Source organism: Phoca vitulina, unplaced genomic scaffold (assembly GCF_004348235.1).
Source record: "Phoca vitulina isolate PV1807 unplaced genomic scaffold, GSC_HSeal_1.0 scaffold36, whole genome shotgun sequence".
In the NCBI taxonomy this organism is placed as follows: domain Eukaryota; kingdom Metazoa; phylum Chordata; class Mammalia; order Carnivora; family Phocidae; genus Phoca; species Phoca vitulina.
Window position 1 is genome coordinate 19,211,353 of NW_022589739.1, and position 18,952 is coordinate 19,230,304.

The window sequence follows — 18,952 nt, forward strand, 5'->3', positions numbered from 1 at the left end:
GGTACTGAAACATTGACAAAGGTGCTAATGGAGGGAAGAGAACTACAAAAAGAAACCAATTATTAGAAAGTGAATTATATTTTTTGAACCTATTTCTGTTTTCTCCAAATTATTATTAGTCATACAGGCAAATGTGTGAGTATAAAAAATGTGTTATGTTAACTGCCTTCTGAGTACATTTATTATTCTCAATCTGCATTTACACATCAAGAAATATTTTGCGCTAAAAGCAAGGAACAACTTAGTCTCCAGAATGAACTCTTTTCTTTATAGAAATAAAAGACAAGCTTCTTATCACCCACCTCTAGGTACTGTGCCTCCCAATAAACAAAACTCCAAATCAACCTCCCTCAAAAAACAACAACAACAACAATAAAACAGAACAAAAAGGCCAGAATAACATCCCAGTCAATCATTCAAAAACTATAAAACATGCTCTAAAAAGAGACCAGAATAGATATCATGTCTGGAAATATATTCCATTCTTCCAAGGGAATGTAACTCATGGAAAAGTCTGAAATCTTTTCAAGAAGTCTTGAAATATCTCATTTTAACGTCTACCCTCTGATTTTTTTCTAATCGGGGGCAAACTATCTCATCATCAACATTTCAACGACATTTCAAACAAAAGCAGGTGTGGAAGCAAAGTTTCATTATTGAACATCAGGCGCACTTCCAATGTGAATAAATGATCACATTTTGAAGAAGACAAAAAAGGAGTGCTTTTTAATTTTTCAAATATATTTGTCACTTTGTAACAGGATTCCTTTGAACGTAAAAAATCTCTAGAGGATTTAAATTTTATATATGCACATAAACATTTGCATTATACATAACTGATTGGCAATTCAATGCTGGCCTAAAGGGAGTTTACCTCTAAGGGGTAGAGAATACCTCTATACTGAGTGGTGTACTGAGCTACAAACATGAGCAGAACCTTGAAGGCTTTGGCAGGAGGTCTGAGAATCACGAATACAAAAAGGCCCAAGAATAAAAAGTACTATTCAAGGCAAGCTTTACCATAATTTGGCTCATGACCAAAGGCGATAAACAGAAGATAAAGAACCATATAACTCACCAACAAAACCAGTTATTTGGGGAGAAGGACCTGTGGAAAATCCAAGCTCTCTCAATGACAGACCTGTAAAGACAAAGAGGAAAAGAGTGTTGTCACTCTTGTGGAAGAGGAGACGTTTGTGAGCAGGAGGCAGAGTTGACCATAATTTGAGAGAAGTGTATTAAGAGGCAGGCTCGGGTGTGTGGAGGGAAGGAAAGGGAGAACGCATAGTAGAACTACCTTGCTTCTACTTCTTCAGCTACAACCCCCTACGTCTCTGGTATCACTACCTCTCCTGGCCCGTATATTGAGGCCAGTTCCAGCCCTCGGTCAGAAGTAACTGGCAAAGTTTTAATGAAAACCCTCTAACGTACCATTAGATGCATTTTTGCTGGTCTTTCTAAAATATACATCTTGTCAAGCTACTTCTCTGCTTAAAATAGCTTCCCACTTTAAGGGTCACGGCAAAACTCCTTACCAGGATTTATAGGGTTCTTCAGGAGCAGATTCCAGGCTCTGTGCCTTCCTAGCTTGCTGTCTCCTTCCTGGCCTTCCTAACTCATTTGCATCCTTAGAAAGTCACTCACTCACCCTCACCCATAAGCCTTTTAGTATGGGGACCCCTCTGGCTGGAAAGACATGCCTTCCCAATTCCCGTAAGATCTCTTACCAGCTGACCCCATTCATGCTCAGGACTCATTCAGTTATCATCTTCTCTGAAAAGCCCCTTCTGACTACCACGCCTATCTCAGGCGTATGTGCACCATATACTAACAGCACTTTCTTTTTCTTTTCTTTCTTTCTTTTCTCTTAAGATTTTTTTTTTAATTTATTTGTGAGAGAGAGAGAGAGAGAGAGCACAAGCAGGGGGAGCAGCAGGCAGAGGGAGAAGCAGGCTTCCCGCTGAGCAGGGAGCCCGATGTGGGGCTCCATCCCAGGACCCCGGGACCATGACCTGAGCCGAAGTCAGACGCTTAACTGACTGAGCCACCCAGGTGTCCCAACAGCACTTTATTTCTAATTCTACCTGAGCGTTAACAGTTTGGGTTGTGAAATTTTACCAAATTTTACCAAAGAATCTGGTCTTTAGAGTTTTGTATTGTGATAGATCTTATTCATTGCTATACTGTCAGTACCTAGTAGACTTGCTGGCATATAATAAGTGCTCAGTAAGTGTCTGATGAACGGCTCTATAGACTGAATGAATTAGGATATGATAGAACAAGTCATATTAGAATACAATAGACTAATTCACTCAATCAAGCATTTATATACCAGGCACTGAGCTAAATTCATTGTAAATATTTGCTTTCCATTCTTCTTGCCTAGATTCTGTCTTCAGAAGGTGCAAGTGACTTGTCTTGATTTTCTAAATCTATTCTGTTCTCAAGACCATTTATTGTTCAGCCTTCTCACTTGGGTTCCTGGTGCCTAATTATCAAAAATGAGTGTTTGCCTGATGAGACCTGTCTAGGTGGACTTTCTTGAACTAGTCTCTTAACTCATGTGACTACAGGAGTCTGCCAAAACTCTTACTGGTTTTGAATGAGGCTTTCAGCTCTTTTTGTTATGATAAGAGCTTTGAAGCTATAAAAGGCCAATAAGTTATTTGGTTTAGTTAAGCCATTTGGTTTAGTTTAAGAGGCTAGCAAACTACAGCCCATGGGCTAAAATCAGCCTTGTTTTGATAAAATTTTATTGGCACACAGCCTGTTTTGATAAAGTTTTATTGGCACACAGCCATGCCCATTTTGTTTACATAGTGTCTACGGCTACTTTGGTGCTACAACAGCAGAGTTGAGTGGCTGGAACAGAGACTGTATGACCGGCAAAGCCTAAAATACTTACTATCTGGACATTTGTATTAAAAGTTTGTCAACTCCTGATTTAGATCATCTTCCTCTCTAAGGATGGCATTTCCCTATATGACATTCCTGACAGGTGGTTATTCAGTCTTTCACTGAAGAATTTTTAACTCTTGAAAAAGCTCATTTAATTATTTGCTGGAAGATCAAACACAGAAAAGCTCTCTCTTGTGTTAAATTAAATCTATACGCTACGAAGGCATGGAACATGACAAGAAGGAAAATTCAGTGTTAACTTTCTTTGGTCACTTGTATATTTGAATTATAGACTTTTTTTCCTACTTATTACTTTTCTAGATTTTTTTTACATCTTTCTTTAATGAGTATACACCGCTTCTATAAGTTAAAAATGATAAACACTTTTACCTATATGTCCTAGATCTGTCTACTTAGGTGAGTTCATTGTGGAGGTGATATAATCTTTCCCATGAATTTCTCTGTAAAGGGAGATTGTCAGTTCAATACAAGGGTGAAAGGAAAATGTGGTAGCCCAGATAGGAACATCAGGGGAAGCAGATAGCTTCTGAATTGTGTTGGTGGCTTTAGTGGGTCTAGAATAAGAAAGTAATGAGGTTTAAAAGGACATTGAGAATTACCCTATGAAAACAAAGTCATGCGATACTCTTCTCATTGGACTTTCTGCCTTAATCTACTTTTCCCAAAATTCTTGAGACCACCAAACCTCAGGGCTGGAAGGGACTTTAAGGGTCTTTGATCTTCCTGGTATAGCCCTTCAGATTTGTCTACATTCCCATCTCTGCAGAATCATACTGACAATCTTTGATCTCTCATATTGAGATTGATCTTCTGGAACCTTCCATTCACTGGTCCTAATTCTCTCCCATGTGACCCTACAAACCATTCTACTTTCTTTTCTTCACAGCAACTCTAGAGAAGTTTAAATCCCTGAATTTCCTCCTCTTCCACTGGAACATCCCCAGTTTTTCTCATGTGACACTATTTCTGGTTCCCTCACTAGCCTATGTGCCTTCTTAGAATATATTCCAGTTAGTTCCTATTTCAGGTGTGGTTTGCCCCAAGTCAGAGTAGCACCATCACCTTCCCACTTTGATCTAAATCACTTCACCATATTATCCATGGGAAAGACCACAAATTTATGTGATCATTTTATTTTATATTGGATATTTAGTTTTTTCCTATATTTCTCTTATTATAAACAGTGCCACCTTAAGATCACTTCCCCCCCATGTCTTTCTCATACTTAGTACTATTTTAAAGATTTGCTTCCCAGAAATTATTCCGTTAATAAATACTTTCTGATTGAAAATATATAAGATGATATAGTACAAGCAAATTTTAAAGATCACTGAACCCAATCTCCCATTTTTAAACAAATGCACTTGACTGAGAACAAATAGCAACTTAACAGAACTCACGCACCAAACTTCAAACTAAAGGATATTTTTATTATATCCCTCTTCCATACCCACTCCCTCCCAAAACTACTATCTGTATCTATTTAACAAGGCACATGAAGTCCAGGTGAGTAGTGTATACCTTAGAAACAGATAGAACAATTTAAAAATAATAAAATGTATGGTGATTAACATAACATAATAAAATAAAAATAAACATAAAAATAATAAAAAATAAAACAAATCATGAAATTACGCAAACCAAAATCCACTTGAGAGGATATAATTTTGAAAATATTTCATTCTCAATAATCTAGATTGCTATAGAAAACAATCAGATGGGTATGAATTTTTAGAATATGAAGGCTTCTATATGGAGAATAGTGTTTAATTATTTATAGCTTATAGAATGGCTCATCTTTTTCAAGCTTTCCTATATGAGAAAGGTTCTTCCATTATAAACACGTATATACAAACACAGCTTCTTGGATTATATATAGGATTTGCCTCAAAAGCCTTAAAAAGACCCCCAGGCGCTAGTGCCACTTTTAAAACCCTAGAGAGTGAAAATGCTGATCCAGTGCTCACTTGGAGCAAGACAATTTCTATGTGCCAGTCAGGCAGAGAATATCCTCCAGTACAACCTCTGTTATGTTAACTTTGGAAATACTTTTTCTTCGTCTTTTTTCTTCATTTCTTACTTTGATTTTGTACCAGTAAAGGAGGATAATGAACAACATTTTCCCTTGAGTTTTATGCATCCTTTAATTAGTAGATATCCCATTTCCACTGACTGCCAGGCATCATGTTGGACATTAAGAACACAGCTATAAACAGATAGATGTGGTCCCTGCCCTCATGATTTTCACCATGTCAAGTCCCCTTCCTAGTTGCTGCAAACAAACACTATGATCTTTAAATCTCCGATTCTGGCTTTACCTTCCTCATTGTCAGAAAGACGGCTGAGAAAATGGATAATCTAATGAGGCAAAAGTAACAGAATTATTTCAGAATCTGATCAGTTTACAATTATCTCTATTTAAGCCCCCCCACCTCCTTCCATAGAATAGACCCCTGGCAGCTGCTTTGAATAAAGATACTACCTTCCTGGCCACAGTTGCTTGGACCAAGTGCTGCCATCTTGGTCCTCAGAATTCTTTCCCAAGAAGTTTGGAAGTTGGATCAAGAAAATTAGGTGTTTTTTTGTTTGTTGTTTTTTGTTTTTCAGGTGGGTGAACTGTAATGTGTACATTTGGGATCTGAAAATGGACATTTGGGAGCTTTTTTCTTGTGGACCAGAGACCAAAGAAAGCCAGTCTTCAGAGGAAGAAGAATAAAGTGGCCATACAGAGAGGGACAGAGATGAGAGATGGAGAGAGTCTAGATAGGGTTCTCAGCTTCATTTGTATTCCTGACCCTGTTTTTTAGGAGACAACATTTTTCTCTTGTAATAAATCCCACTTTTTTGCTTAAAGCTACTTCATACTGGTTTCTGTAACTTAAAATCAAGTGACCTAACTAATATGCTGGGGGTGGGATGGTGGGGAAGGTGCCACTTCAACAAATCCAAGTATAATGGTCTCATAGTGAGGGTAACTACAGTTACTCTAAGAAACATTGCTAGGCAGCAGTTATAAGATAAAAGGGAGCTATATGCCCAAACTTGATGTAAGTTAAAAGGAAACATGAAAATGAGAGGTAATAAAAATTCAGGGCTGCCAGAATTTCAGAGTTAGCGCAAAGAGTCTACTTAATCAGAGAGAAAGAGCCTTGGAAATGTAAATTAAGGGAAAAAAATAGAGATGAATTTTAGTTATCATCAGTCAAGATAAAGCATTAAATACTGCTCTTGCATTTAAAGTACTGAGACTCATTGTTTTAACATGAAAACCCAGATTTAAACCTAGAAATCACCCCTAACTCATTAAAATGGTCACCTAAAAAGGTGGGATGGTTATTCCCATAAAGCTGTGTAAATCAATCCTAGAATGCTTGTTGTTCAGATCACATGGTATACAACTAAAGAGGATACTAGACAGATCCCAGCTGGCTTCACAATTACCAGCTATGTGACATCAGGAAAGTCACCGAAACTTATATAGGATTTAAGTTTTCATTGGCAAAATAAGGTGGTAAACATGCAACTTCAAGGATTTCAATGAGAATAAATGAGATACTGTAAGTACCCTAGGGCCTAATATAAAATCTGTCACTTAATATATGTTGGTTCTCTCTCTTTTTGGTTTTTGATGATACATTTATGTTTTTGGTCAAGCCAAAAGGCACTTGGAAGAAAGATTAGTAAATATTGATAAGGTGAGAAACGCTGTTTAAAGCAAGGAGAGATTTTACAACACATATTTATTTAGCACCTAATATTTGCTGGATCCAGTGCCAAACTATCAGATAATGAGACATATTAACTTCTCTCATATTAACTTTACAAACATAAACTTTGATTTTCATAATCACAATTGACATTCCAAATGAGAACACAGCATTCACTAGAACATAACTATGTCACAGAAACTGGGGCCAATTAATTCTTATTCCAATGCCACATGTCCTGAAATGGGTAAATACATGAACAAACAAGTAAGTCCTCCCCTAGCACACTGTATTGTGATTGGCTACTTTTCTAAAGGTCTAGAAGGACTATAAGCTTTGTAAGGTAAGCTGATCTGTTTCTGCCTGATTAAATTCCCAATTTTGAGCATATTGTCTGATACATGATAGCTATGTAGGAAGGAAGGAAAAATAAAAGAAGAAGAGAAGGAAAGAAGGGAAGGGAAGGAAGGAAAGAAGGAAGGAAGGAAAGAAGAAAGAAAGGAAGGAGTTTAGGTCAAATAATCTTTAGTTTTTCTATCATGAACACTCTACGATTCTTTAAGTCTATTTCTAGACAATGTATAGTAGCAGAGGGCCCCTTAGACTTCTACCCTGATGCATCTACTCGGACAATGATACAGAGAGCCTAGTGCTTTTTATAACCCATTAGGCAAGAAACAGAACAATTTCCTCAGGAAGCTAAATTCACCTAGATGCCCTAGTGGTGAGCTGAAGTAGGAAGAACAAGAAATCAACTTCAGAGGTCCTGTTCTACCGACTGAAGTGTACAAATATCATCCCCAGGTGGGAATCCACACCTTGGAGGGAAAATCCTAGGAGCAGTACACCGCTCAGGGCAAAGGCACCATCCATCTACTACTCTTGTGCCTGAAATGTGGGTAACCACACTTACTTCTTAAGCAGATCTAATTTGGGGGTGAATAAGAGAGAAAGATCAGCAGTATAAGTCCTAGAATGCAACTTTGCTGCTGGGTCTCTGGGAGACAGTATAATTCATTTAATTACAGACATTCGGTTACTTACTTGGTGGGTACCCATCAGGAAGACCAAGTTACAGGAGAGTGCTGCATGGCAGGAGCCACCAACCAAGTCTTAGAATTTAGGGAGAACTAAAATTAGAGTTAAATGTCAGGAGGTAACATTTCAGATGAGAGAATGGATGAGTAGGAGTTGGCCAGCTGAAGAAAGGAAATTCCAAAGAGATGGAACAATATATGCAAATACTTGGTGATCAGAGGGAATGTTGCATATTTGGGGGAGTTCAGTGCGGCTGTGGCATGGACAAAGAGGGGCTTTGCAAACCATGCGCAGGGCTGTGTGCTTTTGCCCCAGGGCAGCAGAAACCATTGAGGGAAGCTGGGAGAGCAGTTAGAGGGTTGCTCAAACAGTTCAAGTGAGAGATGACGGTGATCTAATCTAGAGTTACGGCTGTGAGAATAGAGAAAGATGGACAGACTAAGAGATAACTGGGAGGTAAGAATTTTAAGTCTATCTCTGTTTTACAAATGGTTGAGGTCATGTTTTCTCTGTGGTTTGGATCCCTCATTACACGACTGGGTATAGACCCAGTGCTTAACAGAAGAGTCATAATCATTACATTGGTGCTAACCTATTGTCATCACTTTTGAATGTTGGTCAGGGTCTGGCCTTTAGCAATGGTGTGATATTATCCAGATACCACGTGTAGCCTGGGGGATATTTTTTATTTCTTAGCTTGTCAACACCCAAGGTCAGGGACTCCATCTGCTTCCCTTCCATGAAGCTATGAAACCACAGCACAACTAGTACAACACAATAGAGCAAAGAGTGACCCCAATTTTCCTGTTGGTTTGAAAGCCCTGTAGTCAGCTCTTCTCGGGGGCTCTCAGGCTATAACAGGTTGGGGGACCTCTGCACTTCGGCACCACCTCTGCCCCATGCATGCCACAGTTAAATGTGCAATTTTAAGAGATGCAGAATTGAGTTCAGAAAGTGGCAGCTGTGGCTGTGGCTATTTGATCTTGTGACTTGGGAGTCTGTGGGTGGTAGATATACATAGTCTTTGATTCCAGTCTAGTCTACGTGACCTTGCAGCCCCAGGGATATGGATTCCTGTCTTTGCCCCAGATCCTCAAGGTATGAATATATACCTTACTTATTTGTTTTGCTCATTGTCTATTACCCCTTACTCTCAAGAGAATGTAAGTTGTATGTGAGGCGGGGTTTTTGTCTGTTTCATTACCATGTCCCCAGTGCTGAGAACAGAACCTGGCACAGAGTAGGTGCTCAATTAATATTTGTTGAATAATCAAAGTATGTGAATGAGCTTGAGGACATTATCTGAGATCAGGCTTCGGGTTTATTCACATTTCAAATGGGATTAATCACATATGTTTTATAGCCCTTTTGGGACTCTTTTCAAGCTAAAACGTAGAATGGAGGGCCCCAAGTTGGATGTTCAGCAACCATCTTTTGTCTTTTAACTAGTACTAGTTTACTATGTGTTTCTGTCTAGCCAGCCAGCCAGCCAGCCATCCATCCATTCATCCATCACTTTAGTTTAGCACCTACCATATTCCTTGTAGAGCACTTACCATTATTCCATACCAAGGACTGTGCTTAGACACTACATTTACCATCTCTGATGTTTACATCAATATTTCAGTGTGATTATCTATATTTTCTTTTTGTAAATGAGGAAGCCGAGGCCAAGCAAATTGATACAGATAGAAAGTGTCAGAGCAGGGATTCACATTCCAAGACTGTCTAATTGGCTGTTGACTCCCGGTGCTTCCATTTCCTTTCCAGAGTTTTCTTATCTGTGAACTAGGCATTAAAATGCCTAATTCACAGGTTACTATGCATGCGCCTGGCATATACCCAGTATATTATGTGAAGCACGTACATAGCACCTCACTAGAGCTGCTGTTATAGGTATTCCCATAGGGTTCCCTGCATGGTGATCCTCATGGCAAATCACATTCAGTGCCCCCATCCCACTTTTTTTTTTTTTTTTGATTACCCTCATATCATTATTTATGGCCACGTCAGCAGGAAAACCACAAATGTCGTCATCCATGCCTGCTGACTGCTGGTGTACGACATCCAGGTGCCCCTCTCTGAGCTTCAGAGAGCCTTCCCAGCTCTGTTCAGTCTCCCCTCCTGGGTGAACTCTCATTCTTGAATTCAGACACACCTCTCTCTGGGGAAGCTCCAGATGTTTCTTTAGGGCCTCTTATCAGTCCCTTCCCACTTAATTCCCTAAAAAAGCCTTCTTTTGATGAGTCTATTCAGTAAACAAAATAAAATTTGATAGGAATAGGAAAAGTATTGCCCTATGTATTGTTTTATGGAAACAATATTAAATACTAAAAAGAGTACAAATATTTCATTTTGGGGGTAGTTTTTTGACACTATTGGGAGTCAGCTTCTTGTCAGGTCATTTAGAGAGGCCTATGGATAGAGTGGAAAGACAAACACAGGCTCAAGTCCAACCCCAGCTCCCATTTTTAAATCAGCATACTGTGTGACTATGTCCTCGCCACACAGCAATGCCACTTTGGCCGCTGACTTTCTTTCTGTTTGCTTCTGCCTTTTCACTGCAAGAAGAGGACTATGTGAGCATCTTAATGGCTAGTTCCATACCCCTATCACAGGGAAGTAGGGGCTGAGAAATAATAGTTACTGGATGCCTGCAAGGAGCCAGGCAAAGCAAAGTGCTTCACATGTGTTGCATATGACTCACTTCTCACAACTGTGCAAGGCACAAGTTCTCATTTTGTAGATGAAAAACCCAACACTTGGAGACATAATGTAATTGGTCCATGTCACACAGTATTGGAGGTGGAAATTGAACCCAAATCCCTCTGACTCCAAAGTTGCCACCCTTTCCACGCCCATGTCCGCACTTACCATGGCCCGTTTTTACTTCTCTGCCTTGTAGCATTTGTGGGTATGGCTTTTAGCCTCTTTTGAAAGTGAAAATGATGTCTTCTTTTTTTCTCTTTATTTTTTTTTTCTCTCGTCCTTTAAGGCCTAGTGTAATATGAATGCGTAATGCATGTTTCTTTTAAAACATATGTGAACATGCTTTGTCTTAATTCCTAACTATTAACTCCATGTGCCAGACATGGGAATCAGACTTATTCATCTTACATCTTTTTTGCTGGCTTTTTTTGTGGCCATCCACACTCAGAACTGTCTTATAGATTTTGCCCTTGAAAAATGGAACTTTTTATTCTTTTAGTTATGAGAGTACAATAAAAATCCCCAAACTAATAATGCTTTGATTTTTTTTCTTACTTGCCTTTTTTGAACTTCTATTACTTATATAAAAATGGCAAACTGCCTTTTTTATTGCTTCAGATTACTTTTGTTAAAATACTTCTGTGCTGCCAAGTTTCAACCTGAAGCCAATGTTCATATCCAAGTCACAAATAAGAATGAGGAATATGCTTGAGTCCTTTCTCCTGCTCTCCTTTTCAGCAGCTCAATCCAACTTTCCTCAGTGTTAAAACTATACTTCTGTTAACATTTAAAGACTGAAATAAAAGTATTTCTTTCCAATAATTACATCTGGAAAGAGTTTGACCCTGCCTCTACTTCTATGGATTCCAGTGAAAGCCAAAGAGAAAAATAAAGACAGGCAAGACTGTGCTATACTCAAAAGGAACAAGAGGTCGCTGACATGCACAGCCCTGGCAAGATCAGTGGCACTGGTCACAGTATAATGCTTTGGTCACTCAAATCTCCCTCCTAGAGATGGAAATAATCCTCCATAAGCAGAAATATGGATTGGAGACAAAATGGCGACCTCAAGGAGATAAGCTATCACAACAATGGGTGGAGTTTTTTGACGTCAGAAACACACACAAAAATCCTTATCTCGTTACAGATTATTCCTTTTATCCTATGCTGGGAAGGTGCATGTATGAAGCATACCAAGTTTTTGGCGAGTCCTACCCCTTTCAACTTTAGAAGGCAAGAGAGAAACAATGGTGGACCCAAAGAAGGAAAATGGAACACCTAGTCTTGCCTCTATTCTGGGTTGCATATTGAAAGGATGTCCTTATTATCTCCTTCCCCAGAAGTTCTTACCAAAATTGCCATAATGGTATGTGAGATAAGACCTGGGCTAAAACCTCAGTGGGGAGGGGGCAGGTGGGTATAGTTCCTTGAGGCATATACAAGAATCAAGCATGGTTGTAGAAGGTGGCTAGAAAGAGATGGATCTTGGCCATCCCTTCTTTGGAGAGTACAGCTAATGATTTGATTTGATTGGTCCTTGCTGTCTTCATCTATAACAAAGACATAGGTGTTGCTGTTTCAGGATAACTAAGTTGGGACAATGTGAAGTTGTTTTGATAAGGCTATTCTGATCTGGAGTCAAATTGCTAGGGTTTCAATCCTAGCTCCATCATTCACTAGTGGGCCTTTGGACAAGTTACTTAACCTCTCTATCTTGGTTTCCTTGTCTGCCACATTGTTCTAGAATTGTGTGAATTACATGAGTTAGTAAACATAAAGCACTTAGAAGTCTGTACGGCATACAGGAAATATGCAGCAATGTTAGCTATATCAGTGTCTAAGTCTAGGCTGGTTAAATAGGGTATCCGAAGCTGGTAGTTCCAGTGACTCGGGGATATTTAAGACTTACATGGAATAATAGAGAATTTTAATTTTCTATGCTTAGTAGAAACAGGATTTCTGAATTTTTTCCATTCTTTCAACAAACATTTATATGAACATCAAGTATGCCAGACTCTGAGTTAGATACCAAAGATACAGAGACATAGGAGACAGAGCCTCTGCTCACAAGGAATTCTGCATCTAAAGGGAGAGGCAGATGGACAAACTAGAATAACTGCTCAGGGTCTAGAAAGGTTTCAGAGAGGACATAATGCTTGAGTAGTGGCCTGAAGGAGTTTCTGGGGAGACAGTTTTCCAGGCAAGGGGAATAGTCAATATGAAGGGCTGGAAGTGAGGAAAAGCACGGTGTGTGGGTGGTAGAACAAAAGGGAGGAGGAGGAGGAAAAGAGGGGGGAGGGGAAGGGAAAGAGATTTTTGTGGTCACCTCGGTTACTAAAGCCATGGTCCTTGACCTCCAACCCTATCCCCAGAGAGTTCTGGTCTCTTTGAGAATCCCAGATTCCCCAGGCCATTGGGAAGGTGGAATGGAGTGGGGAAAATGGTGGTGATCCACTTATTCTGCTTCCTTTGACTTCCCTAAGACATACCTCTGTAGCCTCATTTTTCATCTGTTCCCATCCTACTCTATGTTATCCACATGGAGCTTCATCCAGTCTCTGGGGCATTCACTGAACTTCCTGGCACAGGGTCTTTGTATTCATATTGTATTCTCTGCTTGCAACACTCTCCTCCCTCTCTGTCTCCTCAGCTAGTTCATTTCCGCTTTCTTCAGATGTCTCTCAGACATTACTTCCTTTCAGGAACAGAAACCCTTCTTCTATGCTTCCATGTCCCCTTCTCTACCTATCCTATCATTTGTCTTTGGGCTTTCTACTCTGTCCTCAGTCCCCAACATGAGTCCTGACACATGGTAGGTACTTAGTGAATATTTGTTCAATGAATACATTAGAGGCAAAAGGAAATGTCCTTACAGACATTCTCTACATTTCCCCTTCTTAACAGGCCAAATGCGATTGATCACCAAGCATTATTCTCTGAATGTCACTCCCTTGTCTTCGTACTTCTCTCTTGTCTGGATCACTGCCTGAACCTCATGTCTGCAAGGGTGTCCCTGCTACTGGAGCCTATAAGTCTCCACTTAGAATCATTCTGTGGCTCCTTATTGCCCCAAATTAATATCCAGCATTCTTGGTTAGCAGTCAAAGCCCTTCCCATTGCATTACTTAAGCCCCCATGTCTGTCCTCTAAGACTCCGAGCTCTTCAAGTGCTTGTCCTAGATCTCCCAGTGTCTAACATCCAGCAGAGCAATTGGAACACAGGTTTGTGTTCAATAAACATTTGTGCAAAGAATAAGCCAGTCATATAAATCTAGTGTAGAAAAACATTGTTTTGTATTTTTGGAAAATATATGCTAAAAAGGTCTTCAACAGCGCATTTTGTTTTAAGGGAAATGTCCCAACAAGGAAATAGAGTTAAATTCAGCACAACTGATTGCTTAAGAATGCCACTCAAGAATATAAATGAAATGAACTTCTCGTCACATTTACCAACAGGGCTGGTGAGCAGACACTCAGGGAGGCTGTCTTCCACAGTTATAGAGAAAGCTCCTGCAAGGGAAACCACCCACTGCTAAACCCAAGGCATGCTGAACTCCTAGAGTCTATCCCCTGCTGACCAGCTGGCATTCTGTGACTTTTTCCTTGGGGTATAACATTTCTTTCCCTCTTTCCTTTTCTCTGTTCCTGTCTCATCTCCACACAAAAGCAAGAGACCAAGAGACCAACCTGAAGGCTTCCTACTTCTTGCTTTCATGTTTCTGGCCAAAAGTTTCCTGACTTCCAATACTATAGTCTTTGTTCAGTTAATCATTTAAAAATTCCAACTGTCAAGAGGTCAAATCAACTACATCTAATATTTTCTGGGGACCTCAGAGCACTGAAGAGGTGCTCAGGAAACCCTGGTCTCAGTGTTGGCTCTCCTCACTTTCTCCGTGACCTCAGTCAAGCATCTCTGTGGCTCTGTTTCCTCATCTGTGGGCCAGATGATGGTGATTCCCAGCTTGACAAGAACAGGATTCTACCAATGTTAAAACACGCTTTTAGACACGTGTTGTTGGACATTAACACATATTTTAACTTACAAATAATAAAGTTCAAATAGATGTCTTTTGGCTCAGTGCTGCTTCTCTTCCTTCTCTTTCTCCTTTTTCTCCCCCTCTTTCTTTTTAAATAAGCCACATTCCCTTGTAGTCATCTCTCTTCCAAAAGGTGTTTAGATGTAGATCCATCCAGCAATCTGACTTTGGAGGGCTACTGTTTGTTGCCTGGTTAACCACTGGCCTCCTCAGTGAGCATCAGGTCACTGCTCCTGGCTCTGTCCCGGAGCTGTGTGCGACCAAGATGTGGGTTTGGGGCAGGCAGGCAGGCAGGCAGGCAGGGGTGTGATGGAGGGCAGCTGCATCTGGCTTATTCCATTCACTCAGTGGATTATGCAACTTGATAGTAGAACCCGGTACATGCCTTCCCTACCCGATTGAAGAGCTATAAAAAGCTTGGGCAATAGTCCAAAGCAGTGTTTATCATTTGCTGTATCAAACCCAGTGGAATCCCTCACCCCTTGCAAAGCCAGACTGTGGTTTCCCCATGTCATTTGGTGCTTCCTCTAGGCCCCGGTGCTACAGTTCATAGAGACATTTCTATGCAGGAATGAAAACATATACTCAGAGCCTCCTTTCTGACTTTTTATCTCTGCCTTCCTTGTAGAGGCAAAACCAGTCCTGAAGCTGGGCTTAGAAATTTCTGGTCCCTGAGTGTTGCCTTGAAGTGTCTCTGAGTCAACTGAAGGGGTCTCAGTTGCATCAAAAGAAGTAAAGGGCCTGCAGGAGAGAGGTGAGAGTCCTGTGTCTGCTGCCCTGACCAGCATAGGCCTCAGCAGCATGCTTTACACACAGGGAGACTGCAGTCTTCATTCATTTTTTAAAGATCATGTATTCTAGGGAATAGATTTTATATTTACACACATACTTAAAAAGACATGTCTGGCTAATATTCAGTTGTGTGCATGGTTTGGCTGTATCAGCTGTTCAGTTCAGTGCTTCCCCTACCTTGTGGTCACCCCAACTCCTTTCCTGGGGCTCTGGATGTAGAGCCATGATGCAGCACCTAAGGTGTGAAGGCCTGGACCATCAGCATAACCCTGCTCTGGCTCCTAGACTAGTGCCTGTTCTAACTCGTTAGAACTTGTGTCATCTGATTGGCTATGACTTTTAATATTGTCCTCTTCAAATAAATTAGATCCACTATACACAAATACAAAAATAGTAATTAAGAAAGCATTAAATGAAAGGAACAAATAGAAACCCTGCAAAGGATCAGATCACCCCTGGTTAGGAGACCACTGATTTAGACGACTTTATTGTCTTTTTTTTTTTTTTTTAATGTTATGTTGATCACCATACATTACATCATTAGTTTTTTATTAAAATCCAACCTCTCGGCTCTTTGCTCTTTTCATAACCTGTTTTCAATCATCAACCTTTATCACATGGAACAACCTTCTAATTGGTTCTCCTGCCTCCAGTCTTTCTACCCTTAAGCATCATCTCCACACAAAAGCAAGAGACATATTTCTGTAAGTGCACCCTGACCTGAGACACTCTGCCCACTCCAGGCCAATGGAGTGCCCAGCAAAATACTGTTCTGGGGGGACAGTCAAAAGATGTGCAGTGAGTGAGGTCTCCTTGCTTAATGAGCTTGGGGAACACCAGGTTATACAGACTTAATTTTTCTAATTTTTATTTCTTATAGCAGGGCTCTCAAATGTACTATGTGAATTGTGAATCTTATGAGAGGACATGGTGTGCCATTTCCCAAACCTTTTGGTGAGCAATCATATTTTCCAGCACATTACTACTATTATCACTCAGAATATTTCACTGAACACCAATTTGGGAAACAGTGGCCTTCAAAATAAAGTCCCAACACCTCAGCAGGGCTGTCAATGCCCTTCATCATCTGCTCCCTAAATACCAGTCCAGTCTTATTCTTTGGTATTCTCTCTTCTTCGTCTTCTTTTTTTTAAACCAGTATAGCTTTTATTGCATCTTTAAAATATCACAAATAAGTCTGAAAAATCATCCAGCATCTTGCTGTTTCTGTAGATGGACAACTCAGATCTTATTCATTAGCCTGCTGAAATGTTCCTTTTTCAGAAACATAGATACCATCCAAAAATTTTCTGATATCCTTGTTTTAAAAAGTTGTGGCTTGCTGAATCAAAGCAGCTGAGTTCGATACAAGTTCAATGTCATTTCCTTCAAGAATTAACTCATTTCTTTGGGCTTGAGATACAGAACAAGCAACACCTGGCCTCATCCGAACCCTGTGGATGTATTTCTCACCCAAGAAATTTCGGATTTCAACAAGAGAACCATTCTCCTGAATAACAACGTTGATGGGGAAGTGAGCATACACAGACCTCATCTTGTAACGGAAGCCCAGTGTAACGCCCTCGATCGTGTTCTGTACGTGACTACAGATAGTGTGAACAGTAGCCAGCTTCTATTTCCCCACCATTTGTCAACTCGGAGCCTCTTCTTTTTCTTTCCAAGAAGAACTGAGTTCTACATTGATGTGATTGAAGTCCCTTTGCAGGGTTCCTCTGGGTCCCTTCACAATAACTGTGAGTCCCTTCAGAGTGATGGCGACATTTTCTGGAATGTCGACAGTCTGATTGCTGAGAATGGTCTTCATTTTCGCAGGAGATACGGCAAAAAAAAAGCAGTATTCTCTCTTCTGATGGACCCCATGCCCACCCCTCACTTTAGTCCAATGGTTCTCAAAGGGATACAAGAGCTCAATAAGTTGCCAAGACCCCTTCAAGGGGTCTGTGAGGTCAGACATATTATTTTCTTAATAATACTAGGATGTTACTTGCCTATTCTATTCTCATTGTCTCACCAATTACAGAGGAGCTTTCCAGAGGCTACGTGATCTATAATTTTTGTAACAGACTCAACATAGTAGCAGATATGATAATCCAGCTCTTTTCTATTAAGCCACATTAAAGAGATTAGAAAAATGTAATACAACTTACTTTTGTTTTGGAAAAAATAGTTACTTTTCACAAACTATGTTACTTATGTTAGCATGGTCCATGTTTATTGTTAGTTTAAATGGTCGACAAATATTTTTTAAATTTCTAGTTTTAATTTCTTGTACACAAAGTATTGCTGGATATAACCCACATAAACAAAAGCTCTTTAGAGTTCTTAATTTTTAGGAACATAATGGAGTCTTTTTTTTTTTTTTTTTACTTAGTTGAGGAATAATTGACAAACGTAATTGCATGTATTTAAAGTATAAAACATGACAATTTGGTATACATATACACTGCAGAATGATTACCAAGATTAAGGTAACTGACGCATCCATCACCTCACGTAAGTCCTCTTCGTGTGTCTCTGTGGTAAGAATGCTTTAGATCTATTCTCATCAACTTTCAATATACAATACTGTATTATTAACCACAGTCACCATGCTGTACATCAGATCCTCAGAAACTGTTCTTTTTACAACTGAAAATTTGCATCCTTTGATCTTCACTGCTATTTCCATTCCCTACCCCCCAGTGTCTAAATAAAACACCTGGCAAACACCATTGTATTCCCTGTTTCTATGAAATTAGCTTTTTCTTTTCTTTGGGTCCACAGTATTTGTCTTTCACTTTCTGGCTTATTTCACTCAGCATAATGCTGTTCAGATTCATCCATATTGTTGCAAATGGTAGGGTTTCCTTCTTTTTTATGGCTGAATACTATTCCTTTGTGTGCACATACCACATTTTCTTCATCCATTCATCCACTGAAGGACATTTTGGTTGTTTCCATATCTAGGCTATTGTGAAAAGTGCTGAATTGTGCTGCAATGTACATGGGTGTGCAGGTATCTCTTTGAGATACTGATTTCCTTTGGATATATACCAAGGATGGATTGATGGATCATTTGGTAGTTAAATTTTTAATTTTTTTTTAAGAAGTGCCACCATAATGTTTATATTACTTTACATTCTTACTGACAGTACACAGTACACTCCACATCCTCACCGACATGTGTCATCTCTTGTCTTTTTGATAATAGCCATCCTAACAGGTGTGAGATGATACCTCATTGTAGTTTTGATTTGCACTCCCCTGATGACTAGAGATCTTAAGCACCTTTTCATATACCTATTGGCCATTTGTATTTTTTAAATGGGAAAATATATTTTAATTGCTCATTTTTAACTTTAATTGTTTGCCCATTTTCGAACTGAATCAATCTCTTCAGCTCACTACTTTATTCCTGACTTCACAGATTCCCTCAAAGAGCTACGTATCTCTCATCTTAGAAGCCCTGAACTGGAAAGCCACAGGCTCTGATTTTCAGACCCTTTCTTGCCATTTCCTAGCTGTATCAACTTGGTAACAGTGATGTTGATAACAAGTGCTTCCTTTTTCTGAGTACTTACTTTGTGCAAGGAACTTTCTATACATTATTTGTCATACCTCTAATAGTCCAGTAGTTCTCAATTTTTGCTTGTAGACAATTTTGTATATAAGTTTTGTAGACAATTTTGCCATGCAAAGGATTTTGTCATAAAGATATTTTTTATTTTTACAGTATGGGATGTGACGGTG

The 18,952-nt window shown here is 39.6% G+C and overlaps 1 protein-coding gene and 1 pseudogene across 2 annotated transcripts in view; both read right to left on the minus strand.

Annotated features, from left to right (window-relative positions):
* TENM4 (teneurin transmembrane protein 4) overlaps positions 1–18,952 on the minus strand; it is a 1,359,030-nt gene that overhangs the window by 997,359 nt on the left and 342,719 nt on the right. For both annotated transcript variants that reach the window (XM_032427010.1, XM_032427011.1), the window contains exon 3: positions 1,079–1,141. The gene's annotated coding sequence lies outside the window, so the exon portion shown is untranslated. The remainder of the gene's footprint in view (positions 1–1,078; positions 1,142–18,952) is intronic.
* On the minus strand, positions 16,208–17,104 carry LOC116646365 (annotated as a pseudogene).